General features: G+C 45.4%; 1 protein-coding gene across 1 annotated transcript in view; it reads left to right on the top strand.

The window, feature by feature from the left end:
- Positions 1 to 5,547: 5,547 nt before the first annotated feature.
- Positions 5,548 to 19,756, top strand: part of LOC141123500 (cytosolic phospholipase A2 gamma-like) — a 29,326-nt gene continuing 15,117 nt past the window's right edge. Inside the window, exons 1-3 of the mRNA XM_073612059.1 lie at positions 5,548 to 5,578; positions 14,390 to 14,419; positions 14,593 to 14,628. The gene's annotated coding sequence lies outside the window, so the exon portion shown is untranslated. The remainder of the gene's footprint in view (positions 5,579 to 14,389; positions 14,420 to 14,592; positions 14,629 to 19,756) is intronic.

Here is a 19,756-nt window from a genome sequence, read left to right as displayed (position 1 = left end):
AACAGTCATTTTTGCTGCGGATATGAATGTTCTCATCTTCCCACCCCCAACAATCATTTTTAAACAATTCAGGATTCCCAAGGGGGAGCAGGAAGGATTAGAGACCATGTGACTGCCATTGGTGGTCACATGATTGGAAGCTGGTCCGCCCACTAATCTTTAGCCTGGATCTGTCTTTGACAGTTCGGTCCTTGTGCTCAGTGTGTGTGTGTGTGTGGATCACGCTGTCAGCAGATGAACATTGGCTGCCCAGTGAAGCACATATGCAGTGTGAGGGTGGTGAAGCCCACCCTCTTTTACCACCGCACATACTGTATTGGGTTGTGATGAAGGACTTAAGGGTGCGATTGGAAGGCTAAAAACAGCTTGGCCATCAGTCTATATCTGCCCTATAGAATTTCCAGATTACGCATTTCCCCCGTCTCATGGGTTTAGCCATAGAGGTCCGATCCTCTATACATGGTGACTGGACAGACTGCTAGTGTGCGGCTCCTTATCTTATAGCAATTAGCAGTCACCATATACAAAGGATTGGCTTCAGCTTGTCTCCTCCAATCATATCCTTCAACATGTTTCACCCTACCATGGGGTTTAGTCATGAAGGGTTTAGCCAGATCAGCCCATTCAATACGTATGGAGGATTGGATTGTCATCTTAAAGCCACACCTCCCAACATGTTTCTCCCTTCCACAGCTTTAGTCAGAAGTCTGATCCTTTATACATGGTGACTGGTGTGTGGCTCCTTATCTTCCACAGTCGGTTACAATGAACTCCCCAACCGTATTAGAGTCACTTGGCTGCTGTAAGCCGGAGCTCTTTACTATTTTTAGGGTCACAATGCTTCTACATCACCGCTGATTACTCTTCTGTGAAGTACATCAGACTGGGGCACTGCTAAAGCTGGCTATACACTATTAGATTTGTGAACGAATGTTCTTATGCATGTTTGCTTGAACATTCCTACTAATTCTTTGTACATTTGACTGGAGAAATATCTTTTTGGAAGCACTTCAATGATGATGGAACTTTCTTAAAATGAAACATTTTGAACAAAATTCTTACTGTATGTCCGGTCTGACTCCTACTTCATTCATACCTCATTTCCTCCCTCGAGATCTCCTCCTCTGATGTTCTCCTACATATAGAAGTTGTGTGTTTGTAGCTCTGGATGTATGTTACTAATGCCGTTCCCTGATCTTCTTTTTTTTTTTTTTTTTTTTTTTTTCTTTCTCTTTAACAGTAAAAGATGGAGGTGTGAGAATCTTCAAAAGTAAGTAGTTGTGGGTTTTTTTTTTTTTCCCCTCATGTAAATGTTAATTTACTAATCTCCATTATTCTGCAAAAGAAACAGTTGTAGATTATATAATTTTTGACAAATCTGATTGTTAGAGGAATTCCAGGTATTGCTTACAGCCAACAAGGTATTATGGGCTTTAAATGTATCTATCTTGAAAAAATTAAATTCCAATCTTCACCCCCACTTTGTCCTTTATAATTGTCCCCCCCTCTACCTACCTCGAAGCCTCATCCCTTGGTTCTCCGCTCCCAGTACCACCCCTTATAGAGAATACAGACTTGCCTGTCTTGGAATCCAGCAGTCGGCACCCCAGCTGGTGGTTTTTGTCGGGTGCTGCCTTTGCTGGTAAGGGAACCCGGCAGTTAAGTCTTGTGGGTCCCTACTGTGCATGTGTGAAGTGTGCAGCGCTTCCTGAATGGTGCAGTGGGGGGAGGAGAAGGGGGCTGAATGTCTGCACCCCCCCCCCCAAGGTGCCAAAAGTGGCACCGGAGGGGGGGGGGGGGGAATGGGATAAGTGCAAATTCAACTTTTGGGTGGAACTCCACTTTTAATAAGGAAAAGCGGTAAAAGCTCACCTGTAGCTAGCAAACCTCCTTTTTCCAGCAACAATGGACCCTCCCAGCAACAATAGATCCATCCCAGCAAAAATACTCCCGACAGACAGCAACTATGGACCCCTCCCTTAACAGTACCCACCCCCAGCAACAATGGAGCCCCCTCCAGCACCCCTTGCCATTTCATACTTTCGGTGCTGGAGGTGCTGGAACTATGTTCCCCCGCAATCCTGTTAAACTGTTGGTGCAAAAAAAGTTTTCTTTTTACACTCCCACTGCAATACTTCTCTGCAATTTTGTGTGTCCTGCAGTAATACATCTTCCCCCCCCCCCACTAGATGTCCCTAGTCTACCAGGTAGAATGACACCCCCAACTTCATTCAATCTGTGATGCTGAGGGCATCCTGTGAGTGCAGGGTGTCTCCAACCCGCCCCTTCAGGGCACTGTGGTGGTTTTTTTTTTTTTTTTTGTAAAGAATTTTACAGCTAGTTAGGTAATTTTCTGACCAATATCAAAAAACGTCCTCAGTGATGGTAATGAAGGTTACGGTGATCTGTCATTTCAGTAATGTCATCCTGTAGCTATACTGCAATTGTAATACCATGACATTCCTAGTAAACATTATGGGGTCTATGTATAAAAAAAATGCAAAGACCAAATGTGACCCAAATCCGCACAGCTCCAATGAAACATGCCGTATTCTGTGTTATAGAACCATCACCTATAATCATTAGCGCCATCTAATGGCCAAAATTCCTTTTCTTTCCAGATTGTGGTATTTAAAATCAAATGCCACATTATAGCCAATAGGATGGCGCTTATATAACAGAATACATTTCATTGGAGCAGTGTGGATCTGTCGGACCTTTTATACATGGACTTCGATGAAATGTAATAATACAGCAAGATTTTTAATAAAATGTAATTTCAAATTAGTGTTTTGTGACCTTTAAAAAAAGCACACCTTGATCCTATCACACCATCTATCACACAGATACTTCTTGGTGTTATATGCACGGATTTCACTGATTTTTGTTTCCAATCATTTTATCCAGGAAGCTGGAGTTGGGTTTTTACTGGTCTGATGGAAGGTAAGGAGACTTCATCTTCTTCCATACACTGATCAGCTAATAGATGAGATAACCTTATGACCACCCACCATAACTCATCGAGGTATGGACACCACCAGATCTATGAAGGTTTTCTGTGGTATCTGGCCCCAATCCATCAGTAGCCGTTCCTTTTTTAAGTCCTAGGTGGGGCCTCCATGTATTGGACTCAATTGATCTGGAGAATTTTTAAGTTTAAGTCAATCAGCCTCAGATATGTAAGGCTGAGATCTTCTCCAGGACAGTCCAGGTGTGGAAACCAGGACATATTATTCAAACCAGACTGGCCCCCAACCTCAGGCGTGCCTGGGCACACCCTAATCCCCCAGTGGAGTGCAGATTCCCTCTGCTGCCCAGGTTACACCTATGTTCTCCAAGTACCACAACCATCAAGTGCATAGACCCCCCCCCCCCCCTTCTCAATCCTGCCTCCGACCAAGTGCATATACACTAAGGTAAGGGGTGCTTTATGGACTCTGATGTAAGGGGCATTTTGGGACCATCATTTAAGGGGGAATGCTGGGTCTTCTGATGTAAGTGGGGGGCTTTGAGCAGAAACCCCCTTACAATAGAGTTGCTTTTTTACACCAGAGTCCAGTGTTCCCCCTTTTAGAAAAAAAAGCAGTGTGCCGCTAAAGTGTTCGGGTTTGACTTTAAGAAAAGGTGGCAACCCTATTTGCTAGATATATAACATATGAATGATAACAAACTAAATGGTAATCTGCATTCATTGTAGTACATGTTGGCCCACCCTTTGCAGCTATAACAGCTTCAACTCTTCTGGGAAGGCTGTCCACAAGGTTTAGGAGTGTCCATGGGAATGTTTGACTCCTTCCAGAAAAGCATTTTGTGAGATCAGGCGCTGATGTTGGGTGTGGAAGGCCTGGCTCATGGTCTCTGCTCCAATTCATCCCAAAGTTTGATCGGGCTGAGGTCAGGACTCTGTGCAGGCCAGTAAAGTTCCTCCACCCCGAACTCGCTCGTCCATGTCTTTTATGGACCTTTCTTTGTGCACTGGTGCGCAGTTATGTTGGAACAGGAAGGGGCCGTCCCCAAACTGTTCCCACAAAGTTGAGAGCATGAAATTGTTCAAAATGTCTTGGTATGCTGATGCCTTCAGAGTTCCCTTCACTGGAACTAAAAAGGTCAAGTCCAACCCCTGAAAGACAGCCACACACCGTTAACACTTGGCACAATGCAGTCAGCCAAGTACCATCCTCTTGGCAACCACCAAACCCAGACACGTCCATTGGATTGCCAGACAGAAGAGTGTAATTCATCACACCAGAAAACACGTCTCCACTGCTTCAGTGGCGGCATGCTTTACACCCCTGCATCCAATGCTTTGCACTTGGTGATGTAAAGCTTGGATGTAGCTGCTCGGCCATGGAAACCCATTCCATGAAGGTCTCTATGCACTGTTGTGCTAATCTGAAGGTCACAGTTTGGAGGTCTGTAGCTATTGACTCTGCAGACAGTTGGCCACTTCTGCGCACTGTGTACTTCAGCATGTGCTGACCCCGTTCTATCATTTTACGTGGCCTACCACTTCATTGCCACTATTCCTAGTTGCTTCCACTGTTTTGGAGCAGAACAAAAGTCTGATATTATTATATCTACCCCTGAAAAAACTATTGAATATAAAGCATGCACGCTCTGAAGTGATTACACTGACACCAGTTCAGAATAAACTTCTGTTTTTAATTTCCTCTTTTCCAGACTTTTATACAATTTTTCGTTAAGGTTTAAGATAAGTCAGATAAGACTGGCGCATGCAAACCACAAATGTATAAATATACAGTGACAAAATATTGGCTTTAGCTGGGACATCCATGAGGAAGTCTATCACGGGTCTACTCTAGAATTCACTGAGCTTCTGAGAGCGACCCATTCTTTCACAAATGTTTGTTAAAGCCATCTGCATGCCTAGGTGCTTGATTTATACACCTGTGGCCATGGAGGTGATTGGAACACCCGACTCCAATCATTTGGAGGGGGTGTCACAATACTTTTGGCATTTAAGGTTTGAGGCATTGGAGATCCTTAGAGAAGATGCTGTAGGGGAGGTTGCAGGTCTCTTCTGTGATATCTGGGGCTCCTCTTTGTGGGTCTATAGTGGAGCTGGCAGGTGCAGAGGAGGGATATTGTCTGCAGGAGAGGGGGTATGCTCCATGCTGTCCTCTCCACCATCTTGTGCTTCTTCTCTGCCAAAGCCAGGAAAGAAATCAATCAACCTCTTTGGTTGTACAGGGTTGGGTTGTGGTGGATGGTTGTGCCTTATTTATTTTTTGTCAGTGTCGCTGTGTGAGGGGGCTATCAAAGCTTGGAGATTGCTGGAGAAAGATAATCTTGGACGGAGCTCCATGTTTAGTGGCCATTTACATTCATGGCCAGACCACGCCCCCATCAATCTTTATGTGACATTTTGATAAGTGTCATTATTTCAGAAATACAATTCTGCAGGAAAATGTCTGATGTTCTTCTTCTGTGTATATGTATGTGTGTGTGTGTGTGTGTGTGTGTATATATGTATGTGTGTGTTTTGGTGATATTGATGACACCTTGTTTTACTTTATCATAGGGGTCCCAGAAATATCCTTTTCTGAATTTATACGAGGTATGTAATGCAGGCAATCCAATGTCAGTGTACAGCTTGTATAACAGAGTAAATTTGCTGTCCCCTCAACTCAACACACACAGCCATTAATGTCTAAACTGCTGGCAACAAAAGTGAATACACCCCTAAGTGAAAATGTCCAAAATGGGCCTAATTAGCCATTTTCCCTCCCTGGTGTTATGGGACTCATTAGTGTTACAAGGTCTCGGGTGTGAATGGGGAGCAGATGTGTTATATTTGGAATCGATCACACGCTCTTGCTCTCTCATACTGGTCACTGGAAGTTCAACATGGCAACTCATGGCAAAGAACTCCTTTTGAGGATCTGAAAAAAAATTGCTCTACATAAAGATGGCCTAGGCTATACGATTGCCAAGACCCTGAAACTAAGCTGCAGCCGGTGGCTAAAACCATACAGCGGTTTAACAGGACAGGTTCCACTCAGAACAGACCTCACCATGGTTAACCAAAGAAGTTGAGTGTATGTGCTCAGCGTCATATCCAGATGTTGTCTTTGGGAAATAGACGTATGAGTGCCGCCAGCATTGCTGCAGAGGTTGAAGGGGTGGGGGGGGGGGGGGGGGTCAGCCTGTCAGTGCTCAGACCATACGCCACACACTGCATCAAATTGGTCTGCATGGCTGTCGTCCCAGAAGGAAGCCTCTTCTAAAGATGATGCACAAGAGCCTGCAAACAGTATGCTGCAGACTAAGGACATGGATTACTGGAACCATGTCCTGTGGTCTGAGACCAAGGTAAACTTATTTGGTTCAGATGGTGTCAAGCATGTGTGGCAGCAACCAGGTGAGGAGTACAAAGACAAGTGGGTGTCTTGCCAGTCAAGCTTGGTGGTGAGAGTGTCATGGTCTGGGGCTGCATGAGTGCTGCCGGCACTGGGGAGCTACAGTTTATTAAGGCAATCATGAATGCCAACATGTACTGTGACATACTGAAGCAGTTCATGATCCCCTCCCTTAGGAGACTGGGCCGCAGGGCAGTATTCAACTTGACAACCCCAAACACACCTCCAAGATGACCACTGCCTTGCTGAAGAAGCTGAGGGTAGAGGTGATGGACTGGTCAAGCATGTCTCCAGACCTAAACCCTATTGAGCATCTGTGTGGCATCCTCAAATGGAAAATGGAGGAGAGCAAGGTCTCTAACATCCACCAGTTCCGTCATGGATGAGTGGAAAAGGACTCCAGTGGCAACCTATGAAGCTCTGGTGAACTCCATGGCTAAGAGGGTTAAGGCAGTGCTACCAAAATAATGGTGGCCACACAATATTGACACTTTGGGCCCAATTTGGACATTTTCACTTAGGGGTGTACTCGCCTTTGTTGCCAGCAGTTTAGACATTAATGGCTGTGTTATTTATTTTGAGGGGACAGCAAATTTACAGTGTTATACAAGCTGTACACTCACTACTTTACATTGTAGCAAAGTGTCCTATCTTTTCATGTGACAACACTGAAGAAATAAGAAAATATTTACAAAAATGTTGAGGGGGTGTACTCACTTTTGTGAGATTGTATGTGGTTTATTGCAGGACATTTTTATATATCGCATAAGGGACAATAGTCCTATTTGAACTCCTGATGTCTCACATTTGCCTCCCCCCCCCCCCCCCCCCCCCCCAACTAACATAAAACATGAGATACGTCGGTGACAGTGAAAGAGCTAAAGTGCTATTAAACCCCAAACCAGAAATGTAATATATTGCAGCTTACCAATCAATAGATGTGGCAGCTGCATTCATTTTTATTAAGGAAAACACAAAGTCCAGCGCTCAGGAAATTTTAAAAGCAAACTGCAACAGGCACAGAAATTTGAATAATTTAATAAACCAGTAATAAATAATATATGAAGTGACAGTAATAACTGCTGATAGAAACAAAGTTAAAAAGCACTGTTGCAGAAAAACACAGTAACACAGTACATGGTGTGGTAAATATACAAATTTATACAAGTTGTATATCACGTTCTGTTTTGAGCTCTCCGGGTGGTCTACCATTGGCGCTGGATTATTACTGTGTGTTTTATTCATTTTTATTACTTTTTACATCTGATTCTGCCAGAGTCTGTTCAACTTGCCTTAACAAACCAAGCTGTCCGTTTCTAACATGGGTTGCATTCGGCTGTGGTACTGCCCACAGAACATGACAAACAGTCATTATTGCTGTGGGCATGAATGTTCTCATCTGCAGCTTTTGCAGCTTAAACAACTTCCCACCCACCCCCAACGCTCCTTTTAAACTGTTTAGAATTCCCAAGAGGGAGCAGGAAGGATTGGAGACCATGTGACTATTGGTGGTCACATGAGTGGAAGCTGGTCCACCCACTACTGATCTTTAGCCTGGATCTGTCTTTGACAGTTGGGTCCTTGTGCTCAGTGTGTGTGGAGCAGATGAACATTGGCTGCCCAGTGAAGCACATATGCAGTGTGGGGATGTTTAAGCCCACCCTCTTTTACCACCGCACATACTGTATTGGGTTGTGATGAAGGATTTAAGGGTGCGATTGGAAGGCTAAAAACACATCTTGGCCATCAGTCTAAACCTGCCCTATAGAATTTCCAGATTATACATTTCACCCTCTCATGGGTTTAGCCATAGAGGTCCGATCCTCTGTACATGGTGACTGGACAGACTGCTGGTGTGCGGCTCCTTTATCTTGTAGCACACTGGCAATCGGCCCAGTCACCCATACAAAGGATTGGCTGCAGCTTGTCTCCTCCAACCACAACCTTCAACATGTTTCACCCTCCCATGGGGTTTAGTCATAAAGGGTTTAGCCAGATCAGCCCAGTCAACATGTGTAGAGGATCGGATTGTCATCTTAAATCCACACATCCAACATGTTTCACCCTCTCACAGGTTTAGCCATAAAGGTCGGAGCCTCTATTCATGGTGACTGGGCTGATTGCAGGTGTGCGGCTCCTTATTTTCTAGCACAATTTTTTTTCAACTTTCCGCTCCCCCTCCTCTCCAAGGCGTCTTTCGGGACAGCACCTGAGATAGTGACTCCTCCCACCGGACCATAGGAAACACCTACTTTCTCCAAAAATTTAAAGTGAGGCACCTCCCTACCATACCTCAGATTGTGTCTCCTCCAGCCCGGAGGGAATATCTTTGGGAGGGGATTCAAAAGCTTTGGTGCTCCTGAGACAGGGCTCCCCCCCCCCCCCCCCCCACACACACCCTTTGTCTTTTCTCACAGGCTAAAAGCTCTGACCCAAGAAATATGTCCTCCTTGCAGGGCCAAAATGGGTGAAAATTGGAAAAAATCCCTATGCAGTGCTTGCATCACTTCTTTAGTTGAGGAGGAATCTGCTTCTGGTTGCTTCTGTAAAAGAGCTATATACCACGACTTAAACTTTTCGTGACTCATTAGTTAATCCAGCTGCTAGTCAGCCTTACAATTCAGTCTTCCCAGGGTTCTCTTCCGATGCTGGTGTTGGAAGCTCCTATCTGAAGACCCTTCAAATAGGGAAGCGCAGTCCCCTGCTCCTTCCGTTAAAGACTCGGAAGAGGTGGAGGAGGCTGACGTTGCCCCCTCCCAATTTAAGTTCTCCCTAGAAGAGGTGGATGGGCTCCTTAAAGCTATTCATGTTACACTTAGCTTAAGAAAAGGAATTGTCTTTGTGACTGCATGTATGCTGGGCTAAACTAACTTAAGAGGCGGACATTCCCGGTTCATTCGGTCACTTCTGACGCCATTAAAAAAAGCAGGATCCGCAGAGACCTTTTCTTTTGGGGGACGGCCTTTGGCAATGTGGAACAAGGTGCCCAGGTTGGATGCGGCCTTATCCCAGGTCTTAAGGTCCACAGACCTGTCTTTTGAAGACATGGGGGTTCTAAAGGATCCAATAGACAAATGCATGGATCTTTTGCTCAAGAGAGCATGGCAATCGGTCATGAGCATTTTAAAGCCAGTAATGGCCACAACATGTGTAGCCAGGAATCTAAAACTTTGGGTTAACCAGCTAAAATCGCATATAGTGGCAGATTACCCTAAACAGATTTTATATTCTTTTCCTACCCTGATCTCGGCTGTTATTTTTATATTGCAGAGGCCTCAGCTGAAGCAATTGTCAGTTAGATCAGCAGCTTTGACAAATTGTTCTATAGCTAAAGACCTGGCCAGGTGACGTGGCGTCAAAACAAGCTTTGTGGGATTCCCTTTTCGGGTGACCTTCTTTTTGGCCCTCATCTAGATGATGATCTAGACAGGACTGCCAATATAAAGAGGTCCTTCCTGGTCAAAGAAAAAGCAGGTCCCAAAACGTGTGGGGGTTTTTTTTTTTTTTCCTACCTTTTTAAAAAGCTTAGGAGCAAGGCAGCAAGTTTCAGGGGAGAAGGAAAAATTGGTCCACACAAGGCAAAGGATAAAGGTGGAATGCTCTTCCGTCCTCCTGCACAGGCAGAGAAATCGCAATGACTCGTCCCTGCGGGTGGGCGGAAGACAAGAGTTTCTTCTGCAGTGGTCAGGGATAACTTCAAATCTGTTCTGACCACTCTCTCTTGCAGGGCTACACTCTCTTGTTTACCCAGAGCCCCCCCAAGAAGGTTTTTGATAACCAATGCCCCACGAGATCCATTAAGGGCCCTGGCCATGAAGTCCTCTCTAGAGGAACTGGTGCAGCAGGGTGTAGTAATCCAAGTGCCACTAAAAGAATGACAGGAGGGGTTCTATTCTCATGTCTTCCTGGTAAGAAAATCAACAGGAACATTTGTATAGATCCTTAATCTAAAGCCTCTAAATGAATCCATTAAATACAGAGAGTTCAAGATGGACTTAATTTTCTCAGTCAGAAATCTACTTATGCCAGATTGCTTTATGGCGTCAATAGATTTAAAGGATGCATATTTCCTGCCAACCTGAGATACCTCTGGGACTGGGGGGGCGGGGGGGATGGAAGGTGTGATTCATCATCTACAGTTCAGGGCCTTACCCTTCAGTCTGTCATCTTCACCCCAAATTTTCACCAAAGTGGTAGCAGGAGCCTTGGCTCCGCTTCATCTTCAGGGAATCAATATATATATATGATCTGCTATTTTTTGCCCTCTCAAAGGAGGAATTGCAGAGCAATTTAGGCAAAGCATTCAGCCACCTGGATTCTCTGGGATGGATTTAAAAAAAAAAAAAAAAAAAAAAATCTTCCCTGGACCTATCTTAGGAGATTCGGTATCTAATCAATTCTGTGGAACAAAAGATCTATCTTCCCTTTAGAGGGACAGGATTCACGATACGGTGTCGGTACTGAAGACCAATCTGCGGCTGACTGCAAGACAGGTTATGTCAGCTTTTGTTCTGACTTCATCAATGCCGGCAATTCAGTGGGCAAGGCTACACTTCAGGTACCTGTAGACTTTTCTCCTAAGATCATGGGATCACAAATTGGAATCCCTGGAGATGGAGGTAAAAATTCCAACTCTGGTGAAAAGATCACTATGGTGGTGGAAGAGTAAGTATATCTTAACAAAAGGTTTAGTCTGGGCTTTTCCGGTAGAGAAGACTGACAATTGATGCCAGCTCCTGGGGTTGGGGGTCCACTTGGGAGTTTCACTAAGGGGATCTGATCCAAGGAGGCAACAAGGTCCTCAAACTGGAGAGAGCTCAAGGCGATCGCCTTATCTCTAAAGGAATTTGCTCAGGATCTTCACTCTCAGCATGTTCAGAAACTAACTGGACAATGCCACGGCAGTGGCTTATATACAGGCAGGGGGTACAAGGGAGCAAGTTACGCCAAATACTAGCCATGGAAGTTCTTCAGTGGGCAGAAGGACACTTGCTGTCTTTATCAGCAGTCCACTTAAAAGGGACCCTGAACAGGGTGGTGGATTTCCTGAAGTGGACCTGTTTGCCTTAAAGGAGCATGCTCAGGTTTCTCATTCTTTTCCCAGAGGAATCACGACGGCTCACTAGGAACAGATGCTTTGGTGTATCCATAGAAATTCCATCTTTGCTATGCCTCCCCCTCCCATTCCATTAATATTAAGGAAAATTCAGGAGGAAATGGTACAAACTGTGCCTTTTTGGCCAAAAAGGACCCGGTTTTCAACCGTTTTGAGAATGACAGTCAAACCATGTTGGCATCTGCCCCTCAGGGATGATCTACTGTTACAAGGCCTGGTAAGTCATCCAGGGGTGGTTAATCTGGCACTCACAGCCTGGTATCTGAGGAGCAGCTCCTAAAGAAGCAAGGGCTCTTCCAACCGGTTGATTGCAACACTAATGTCAAGTAGGAAAAAGGTGTCAAGGGACATTTATTCTAAGGTCTGGAAGGTTTATAATACATGGTGTAGTTCTTCTGCCCAGGACCCAGGGAGCCTTTGCTCCATTTTGTAAAAATTCCAAAATGGAGACAAGGGGCTAGCAGTTAGTACCCTTAAAGTGCAAGTTGCTGCGCTAGCAGTATTGTTGGAAAGATCTGTGGCCTCAAATCCGGTGGTAATCAGATTCTTTAAAAGCTCTTACAAGATCTAGACCAGCACCACTTGAGGCTTTTCCTAAATGGGATCTGTCAATAGTCCTGCAGTCTCTAACTGTCCTTTTTGAACCTTTAGAAGCGTCTCTCTGATATTTCACTTTCAAGACAGTGTTTCTGATTGCCACTGTCTCTGCACGTAGGATCAGTGAGCTAAACGCTCTTTCAATTAAAGAACCTTATTTGTCTATTTTTCCAAATAGTTCTTCTAAGGACCGACCCAAAATTCTTACTGAAGGTAGCTAGAATTGTGCTGAAGACATTGTACTTCCAACCTTCTGAGCTAACCCAGCAGGGGAGAAGGACATATTTTTTTTTTTTTTTTTTTCCCCACATGTTGGGTGTCAAAGACTTTGTTACTTGGAAAGGACAAAGCTCTTTAGACATTCAGATTCACTATTTGTGCTTTTGGTTGCCATGCTTCTACAGTTTCTTTAGCGAGGTGGCTGAAATTATCTCCACCAACAGGAGTTTGTGCACACTCAACCAGAGCACTGGCAGCCACTTGGGCAGAGCTGGTGCCACCCCTGAACAGATTTGCAAGGCAGCAACGTGGTCAGGTTTTCACACATTCATAAAACATTACAGGCTGGACCTCACATCTGCCAGAGATCAGGCATTTGGCAGAAAGGTCCTGCAAGTTGTTGTCCCGCTCTAAGTGGTTAAGTCTGTTATCCTCTCAGGTGCTGTCCTGAAAGACACCTTAGGAAAAACCAATTTGGACTTGCCAGTAACATGTTTTCCAGAAGTCTTTCAGCACAGCAACATCTCGCCCTATTGTTGGATATACTATGCTGTGACTAACGTATGTGTTTGTTCCAGCTGGGGCCTGAGGTTCTCTTCTACAACTGAGGTATGGTAGGGAGGTGCCTCCCTTCCAACTTCTGGAGGAAGTTGGTGTTTCCCATGGTCTGCTGGGCATAGTCACTATCTCAAATGCTGTCCTGAGACTTCTGGAAAACAAGTTACCAGTAAATCTAACTTTTTTTTTTTTTTTTTTTTTTCCAGTCAAGGCACCCTTTAAAATTAGACTGTCTCAAAGCACCCCATTCTAAAATGTAAAATACTAAACTAGTATGTCTACATATTGCAGCAACATTCCCACACATAGGACCCCTAATGTTAAAGATTTATTCTTCCAAATCAAATATACTTTTGCACACTGGTACTGACTACTATGCCAAGGTTTCTCTTCTCCCTCAATTTCTATAACATCAGTTAGCTATTGTAACCTTCATGCTGAAGGAGAGAGGTAGGAGGGTTTAGAGGAGAGTCAAACAATGATGCCGTTCAGGTGACCAACATCCATGTCGTCATCGGTTGTAAGGATGACGGCGGCTAGAAGGTCATAATGGTGCATAATGAAAACCTATGGCTTTGTGTAACTAAAATGCAAGCTTGATCATCCTAATGGCCTGTATGAAAATTGTGGAACGTTTTTAGGCATTGTGCCAAGTCACTTGAAGAAACCTCAAGGCACCCCAGGGTGCCTGGTCACCCTGATTGAAAAAGGCTGTTCTAGCAAGTGGCTTATCACCTCTTAAAGCCTCCACGTTTCACCCTCCCATGGGTTTAGTCAGAGGTCCGATCCTCTGTACATGGTGACTGGGCTGATTGCTAGTGTGTGTCTCCTTGTCTTCTAGCACACTACCAGTTAGTCCAATCAACATTTATAGAGGATTGGCTTCAGCTCGTCTCCTCCCAAAGCCACACCTCCGAGCATGTTTCTCCCTTCCACAGCTTTAGCCCGAAGTCTGATCCTTCATACATGGTGACTGGGCTCATGGCTGGTGTGTGGCTCCTTATCTTCCAGTCAGTTACAATGATCTGGGGGAGCACTGCTGGATGTGAACTCCCCAACCATATTGGAGTCGCTTGGCTGCTGTAAGCCGGTGCTCTTTACTATTTTTAGGGTCACAATGCTTCTACATCACCGCTGATTACTCTTCTGTGAAGTGTGGAGCACTTGAGACTGGGGCACTGCTAAAACTGGCTATACACTAGTGGATTTGTGAACGAATGTTCTTATGCACATTTGCTTGAACATTCATACTAATAATTCTTTGTACATCCGATGACTGGAGAAATATCTTTTTGGAAGTTTCCATAATCATTAACTTTCCTAAAATGAAACCTTTTGAACAAAATTCCCTTAGTGTATGGCTGGTCTGACTCTTTCATTCATACCTCATTTCCTCCCTCGGGATCTCCTCCTCTGATCTCTTCCTACATTCACCTACATATACAGGAGAAGTTGTGTGTAGATCTGGATTTATGCTACTAATGCCGTTCCCTGACATCTTATCTCTTCTTTCTAACAGTAAAAGATAGATGTGTGAGAATCTTCAAAAGTAAGTGGTTGTGTTGGGTGTTTTTTTTTTTTTTTTTTTTTTTTTTTTTTTTTTTTTTTTTTTTTTTTTAGCACACCTTGACCTATCACACCATGAGTCACACACAAATACCTCTTATTCTTGGTGTTATATGCACAGCTTACACTGATTTTGTTTCCATTCATTTTATCCAGGAACCTGCAGTTGGGTTACTACTGGTATAAAAAAAGGTAAGGAGACTTCATCTTCTTCCATACACTGATAAGCTAATAGATAACCTTATGACCACCCACCATAACTCATCCAGGTATGGACTCCACCAGATCTCTGAAGGTTTGCTATTGTATCTGGCCCCAATCCATCAGCAGCAGTTCCTTTTTTAAGTCCCGTGTGTTGCTAGGTGGGGCCTCCATGATTCAGACTCAATTTGATTGAGATCTGGAGAATTTGGAAGTCAATCAAGCACAGATATCATCCTTGTAAAAATGTAGAAAAACATGGAAATCAAATGGGAAGGAGGAGACTATCTCAGCCTTACAGATCTGTGCCTGATTGACTTGACTTCCAAATTGTTCTCCTCCCCTTTTTTATTTATTTTTAACAAGGAGGATATTTCTGCCTCTTCAGTGGAATTTTTAGCATCTTCAAAGTTCTGTTTTAATGCCCCCTTTTTCCCCTTGTTATGGGATTTTTCTTGATACTGAAAAGGCCACAATCAGCCCAGTGAATTCAGTATGGGATTGGAACAGCCTCAGCTCATCCTCCTAGGTCAAGGGTCTTAACTTTGTACACAAAGGGCCAGTGGGGGGGGGGGAAATATGCCCCATCTTTGGTGTTGGAGGAATTGTGCCCCATCAAAAAAAAAAAATTGACCTAATGTTTGCTTTTGTCGCTCTTGAACAACTTAGTCTTTTATACTATGCTTGGTCAACACTTACATTGCTAGAAGGGTTGCCACCTGTCCAGGATTCATCAGGTCAGTCCAGGATTTTAAACCTGGACATATTATTCAGACCAGACTGTGGCCCCCAACCTCAGGCGTGCCTGGGCACACCCCAATCCCCCAGTGCAGTGCTGATTCCCTCTGCTGCCCAGGTTGCACACACCTATGCCCTCTAAGTACCACAACCATTAAGTGCATAGACTCCCCCCCCCCCCCCCCCCCCCCCTTCCTCAATCCTGCCTCCGAGCAAGTGCATATACACTAAGGTAAGGGGGACTCAGATGTAAGGGGAACCATGACTTAAGTGGGAATGCTGGGTCTTCTGATGTAGGTGGGCGGGCTTTGAGCAGAATCCCCCTTACACTTGAGTTCCCTTTCTACATCAGAGTCCAGTGTTCCCCCTTTTTAGGATAAATGCAGTGTGCCGCTAAAGTCTTCAGTTTGGTTTGAAGAAACGGTGGCAACCCTATTTGCTAGATGTATAACATGATTGATAAGAAACTAAATGATGATCTGCATTAACTGGCATTCATTGTAGTACATGTTGGCATGTTTCAACTCTTCTGGGAAGGCTGTCCACAAGGTTTAGGAGTGTCTATGGTAATGTTTGACCATTCTTCCAGAAGAGCGTTTTGTGAGGTCAGGCGCTGATGTTTGGCAAAAAGGTCTGGCTCATGGTCCCCGCTCCAGTTCATCCCAGAGTTGTTTGATCAGGCTGAGGTTAGGACTCTGTGCAGGCTAGTCAAGTTCCTCCATCCCATACTCGCTCATCCATGTCTTTATGGACCTTGCTTTGTGCACAGTCATGATGGAACAGGAAGGGGCCGTCCCCAAACTGTTCCCACAAAGTTGGGAGAATGAAATAGTTTAAAATGTCTTGGTATGATGCCTTATGAGTGCCATTCACTGGCACTAAGGGGCCAAGCCCAACCTCTGAAAGACAACCACACACAATTTACACTTGGTACAATGCAGTCAGGCAAGTACCATCCTCTTGGCAACTAGGGATGAGCTTCGTGTTCGAGTCGAACCCATGTTCGACTCGAACATCGGCTGTTCGATCGTTCGCCGAATTGCGAACGATATGGGCCGTTCGTGCCAAATTCGTGTGGCGCGTCACGGCCCATAATTCACTGCGGCATCGCAGTGCATTGCTTGCTGATGATTGGCCAAGCATGCACTATGACCCGCATGCTTGGCCAATCACAGCGCCGCCTTAACAGAGAGCCATAATTGGCCAAAGCCAAGGAGGCTTTGGCCAATTATGGCTCAGGGGATTTAGTACATGCCCCACACTATATAAGGCCGCCTGCACGGCGGCCCTGTGCAGTGTGTTCCGGTGTGCTTAGAGAGACAGTGTCATTTCATTTGAGTTAGCTAGATTAGGCAGGACAGTCAGTTAGCTGCACTTAAAGTGTATTGTGTGTATATATATGCATCCCAGGTGTTGCATATATATATATATATATATATATATATATATATATATATATATATATATATATATATATATATATATATATATATATATATATATATATATATATATATATATATATATATATATATATATATATATATATATATATATATAGTATTCAGTTTAGCTAGATCCGTTCCTGTTATCTTCTAGACTATTTACATTTAGTGCAGTGCGTCCTGCTCAGTGTTCAGCTAGATCCGTTCCTGTTATATTCCTACTGACAGGCAGGCTTGTCTTGTTACAGTATTTTAAAGAAAATTGCTGATGTTCTTTTGATCCTATTAGTACCACAGTCAGGCAGCTAGACTATTTACAGTTTGTGAGCAGGACGCACTGCACTAACTTGTAGGTTTAGCAGAACACTGTGAGCAGGACGCACTGCACTGTGTTCAGCTAAACCTACAAGTTAGTGGGGTGCGTCCTGCTCAGTGTTCAGCTAGATCCGTTCCTGTTATCTTCTTACTGACAGGCAGGCTTGTCTTGTTACAGTATTTTAAAGAAAATTGCTGATGTTCTTTTGATCCTATTAGTACCACAGTCAGGCAGCTAGACTATTTACAGTTTGTGAGCAGGACGCACTGCACTAACTTGTAGGTTTAGCAGAACACTGTGAGCAGGACGCACTGCACTGTGTTCAGCTAAACCTACAAGTTAGTGGGGTGCGTCCTGCTCAGTGTTCAGCTAGATCCGTTCCTGTTATCTTCTTACTGACAGGCAGGCTTGTCTTGTTACAGTATTTTAAAGAAAATTGCTGATGTTCTTTTGATCCTATTAGTACCACAGTCAGGCAGCTAGACTATTTACAGTTAGTGCAGTGCGTCCTGCTCACAGTGTTCTGCTAAACCTACAAGTTAGTGGGGTGCGTCCACCTCAGTGTTCAGCTAAAGCTACCTGTAGAAGGTTGGTGGTGTTCTCATACTACAGGCAGGCAGTTGATTTTGCTAGCTGCAATATCTATATCTATATCGCCAAGAAGGAGAGGCAGGCAGTCACAAGCCAATAAGAGGGCAAGCAGGCTCTGTGTCTAGTGCTGATCGTGGAGACGGTGCATCCTCATCAGCACGTGGCCATGGGACACGCTTGGCCTTTTTTTCGGCAGCTGGCCATGTTGAGCCGCAACATGCGGAAGACTTGGTCGAGTGGATGACCAAGCCGTCCCCATCCTCTCACCCATGCCCAGGGTACTTTGTCTGGCAAAGCAGCGGCCTCTTCCCTCGGCTCAATGTCATCAGTGACTCCTTCCCTAGCCCCACCATGTCCTCCTGAGGAGTCCCTCGAACTGTTTGACCACAGTGTTGGGTACATGCTCCAGGAGGATGCCCAGCGTTTGGAAGGCTCTGATGATGATACTGAGCTCGAAGGCAGTAACACGAGCACGGACAGAGGGGGTGCCCAAGAAGGACAGCAATCTGGCAGTCATGCTCCCCCTGCTGCAGCATACTGCCAGGTTTGCTCCAGTGATGAGGAGGGAGGGGATGATGTCACTGACTCAACGTGGGTGCCTGATAGGAGAGAGGAGGAGGAGGAGGCGGCACATCACCAACGAGGCAGGATGCCCTCCAGGGGCCAGCCTAAGGGCAGCACATTGACTGCATCACACCCCAAAGCTCCACATGTGCAGGGCGCTGCAGTCTCTGCGCGTTATTCAAAAAGTTCTTTGGTGTGGGCCTTTTTTGAGACGAGTGCATCAGATCGCACCGCTGCTATTTGCAACATATGTCTCAAGCGTATCTCGCGTGGCCAAAACATCTCCTGCTTGGGTACCACATGCTTGACCAGACATATGTTGACCTGCCATGCAGTTCGTTGGCAAGCGTATCTAAAAGACCCACACCAAAGAACAAAGAGGACCTCTGCTTGCTCCTCATCAGCTGAGATTTCCAACCCCACTAGACCTTCAGTCCTCTCTGAGACCTGCACTGAGAGGAATGAAAGTGTAGAATTAGGTGTGTCACAGCCACGTACTTGTGGACAATCTGATTTTGGTACACCGACGTCAGATTGTACCAGGCAAATTTCCCTGCCCCAGCTGCTGCACCGCCGAAAGAAGTTTGCTCCCAGCCATCCACATGCCCAACGGTTGAATGCTAGCTTGGCAAAATTGCTAGCACTTCAACTGCTGCCTTTTCAGTTGGTAGACTCTGCCCCCTTCCGTGAGTTTGTGGAATGTGCGGTTCCTCAGTGGCAGGTACCCAAACGCCACTTTTTCTCACGGAAGGCGATTCCGGCTCTCTACCAGCATGTGGAAGGCAATGTCCATGCCTCGCTGGACAGGGCGGTCAGTGGTAAGGTGCATATTACCGCTGACTCATGGTCCAGCAGGCATGGACAGGGACGTTACCTAAGTTTCACGGCGCATTGGGTGACTCTGCTGGCAGCTGGGAAGGATGCAGGACAAGGTGCAGTAGTGTTGGAGGTTGTTCCACCACCACGCCTCCAAAATGCTAATGATTGTGACACACCTCTCCTCCACCCCCTCTTCTTCTTCCTCCATGGCCTCTTCCTCGGAACCAGCGGTGCTCTGTAGTCCAAGGGGCTACGCAAGTACGCAGGCCAAAAGATGCCATGCGGTGCTTGAGCTGGTGTGCTTGGGGGACAGGAGCCATACTGGGGCAGAGGTTCTGTCAGCTCTGCAGGGGCAGGTTCAGAGGTGGTTGACGCCACGCCAACTTAAGGCAGGAATGGTGGTTTGCGACAATGGCACCAACCTCCTCTCTGCCCTCCGACAGGGACAAATGACCCATGTGCCCTGTTTGGCTCACGTCCTTAACTTGGTGGTGCAGCGGTTCTTGGGCAGGTACCCGGGCTTACAGGATGTCCTGAGGCAGGCCAGGAAAGTCTGTGTGCATTTCCGCCGGTCATATAATGCCAGTGCTCGGCTGACGGACCTCCAAAAGGAGTTTAACCTGCCCAAGAACCGCCTAATCTGTGA

This window comes from Aquarana catesbeiana, linkage group LG01 (genome assembly GCF_042186555.1).
Source record: "Aquarana catesbeiana isolate 2022-GZ linkage group LG01, ASM4218655v1, whole genome shotgun sequence".
In the NCBI taxonomy this organism is placed as follows: domain Eukaryota; kingdom Metazoa; phylum Chordata; class Amphibia; order Anura; family Ranidae; genus Aquarana; species Aquarana catesbeiana.
This window is presented reverse-complemented; position numbering and strand designations above follow the sequence as displayed.